The following is a 3,131-nucleotide window of genomic DNA, read 5'->3' on the forward strand; positions in this document are numbered from 1 at the left end:
TCCTGTGATCACTGTAGCACCTTATAATGATGTGTTCCCAAGCTGCCATATCACGGTTGATTATTACTTCTTTTTCTTTGCAATCCTTCATTTAATTTCCATTCCTCACCCTGGTGTTAATATTCCTGACGATTTGAATTCATTTTAGAGTTCATGAGATGCTGTATCAAATGTTTTGCTAAAATCCAAATGTATTACATCTCCCACATTGCATTCATCCACTAATCTTGTAATTCAATAAAAAAAAGCAATCAGATTTGTTTGGCATGATTTGTTCTGTGTAAACCCATGCTGCTTATTGCTCAATGGTGCTTAAATGATAAGTAGTGCTCAATGCAAATTTCCTCATCTAACTTCTCATTTAAGCTCAGAAAAGTCTATAATGTTTTTGTTCATAGATTTTCTTCTGGCTTATAGCTAGCTTCTGGTCCTAAAAACCAGAGAACAGAAAGAACACACTAGTTGTTGTTTTTTTTATGATAACATTTTTCTCTTTCTGCTTTTGTATTACTTGTTTTTCCCATTTATTACCCATGTATTTTTAAATTTAGATTTTCATTAAATTTATGATGGGTTTAATCCCTCTATTCCTATTTTCCTAGTTAATTGATGGAGGGACAAGAAGACAATGAGAAAAAAATTTATTTCAAACATCACTATTGAGAATATAGGGCAATGCCTTGGTTATATTTATGCAATTCATATATATATATATATATATATATTATACAAAGTGTCCCCTTGGGACTTCGACCAACCAACCAGGAGTTTGATCACTTGCTATGACATGCGCTGACCACCAGGGGGTGGCATGCTCTGACCACCAGGGGCAGCCGGCAGCCGGCAGCCACTAGGACTCCACCTGTACACGAATTTCGTGCACTGGGCCTCTAGTATAATATAATAAAGAAATAGTTATAATTTACCTCTTATATCTGAATCTCTCATGTAACAGATGAGACATTTCATTTTAATAGATTCTTTCACTTTCATATGATCATAATATAAACTCCTATTTTGGGTTGAGTTCTGTCCTCACCCCATGTAGAGTCTTAACTGCAGCACCTCAGAATGAGACCTTATTTGGAGAAAGGATCTTTGTCAAGGTAAGTGAACACGAGGTCATGAGAGTGAGCCCTAATCCAATGAGACTGGTGTTATCCTGAAAAGAGAAATTGGATACAGAGGCAGAAGCAGTGGGAAGAGGATGTGAAAACATGAGCGGAAAAGAAGGCCAACAGTAAACTAAGGAGAGAAGCCTGGAATCAATCCAGCTCTCAGAAGGTACCAGCCCTATCAACACCTTGATTTTGGACGTCTAGTCTCCAAATTTGAGATAATAAATTCTGCTGTTCAACTGCCATGTTCAACTTCATGAGGACATATCTAAAGTTCATAAACCTTAAAGTCTAGCCACTTCAGCCTCATAAAAACCCAGATAGATGCCTATGTCCCTCGTAACTGTCCACCATTCGTTGAGTGATAAAATATGATACAGGAATATATAAAATAAAATTTACGAAAAATATTGTGGACCACCACAGATGTAGAGGAGGCGGGAACGGCTAATTGTATGGGGTCTAGGGAATTTTCCCTCTCAAGGATATCTGTCCTGAAGGGAAGTTTTAATGTTTCCATTTGGGAAAGCTATCATTCGAGGCTAACTGAGGAGAGCATTTTAACCAGGCTTTCTTATCTAGGGTGCAGGTAAAGAATGAATTTATTTTCCAAACATTGAGAGTAAAATTGGGCACAATTAATAATATGCAGAGACAAAATAGGTGAATTGGCCAAGGCCACCAGGGACTATCCCATGCAAACTGGGATTCTTAGGCAAGTATAAACGTATGAGCTTCCTGCTGTAAGAGTCACAACAATAGACTATTGAGTGGGATGGGTCAAGAACTAGAATGACTCAGAAGTATCCTATAACACCTATCGCCCTTTTTGAACAACATTAGGAGGTTTGCAACAGAGGTGCAGTTGTTAGGGTGTGTACCAAGTGTAGCTATAGTTTCTACAAAATGGGGCCCCTTTGGCTTTGAAAGCCTTCTAACCAGTTGGTTATTGTTGCTTGGAACCATCAAACACTAATACAATGTTCCTTTCATAATACAGTGAGGAATCCCAGTATGTATACTAGTACATACATAGCAAGTGGGTGTTTGATAAATGTTTTCACTCAAGAGGCTCAGAATCAAGGCAGTCTAGAAGTTACTGACTGGGTAGTCTGCCCTGCCTTGATTTTTAGCTAAATTTTTAACATCCTCCTGTATTATGGGCCACGCAGACAAATGCTTCACTTTATAGTACATGGTAGAAGCGAAACAATCATCATATTTGAATAAAAGTATCCCTGCTTCCCACTGTCACTAGCATTCTTAAGGCTACATGTTTGCCATATTTCTTTTGCATAGAGTCTATGTACTATATGATAAAATATTGCAGCTTAATAAATATACCACATTATGTAGTTCTCTAAGTATGTGTTAAATTCACAATGGCTAGTCTACCTATTGGGAGGGAGAATAATTTAGATGCAGAACATAGATAATCAACTGATTTTAAAGCAGTATTTAATAACAATTTGTAGAAGGCTCATATATGGGGATTTTAAAAGATTAAATCAATGAATTTCCCCACATAAAACAAATGAATAATCCAAAGTCTGTCTACTATGAGTGACTTAATAAATCTATGTGGAGTGTATTTCTTCTTTGGGAATCTAAATTATCATAATATTTATTTTCATATTTTTCCTTGTTTTAGTTTTAGAAACACTGCCTCAGGGTTTCTACATAATCACAATTTTTTTGGTGAAAATAAACAGTAAATTCTGGTGAAGTCTTTTTTTCAATTGATTCTATTTCCTAATATTCTTGATACTGAATTTCAGAGGTAAGCATGTGAAATCATTAAAATGACAACTTTATGGATTATTTGTAACAATTCCTATTTACACCTGCAAAACCAGCTCCTCATGAGGCAAACACGTAAAAAGCCAACAAATAAATTTGGAATGTATCACATTTGGGCCTGGGATTTCTAGCTGAAAAAGATTAAATAATAGAAACTTCTTCAGACGCTGCCTTTTCAATAACAAATCATAATTTACTCTGTCGAATGATTCT

This window comes from Myotis daubentonii, chromosome 10 (assembly GCF_963259705.1).
Source record: "Myotis daubentonii chromosome 10, mMyoDau2.1, whole genome shotgun sequence".
NCBI lineage: Eukaryota > Metazoa > Chordata > Mammalia > Chiroptera > Vespertilionidae > Myotis > Myotis daubentonii.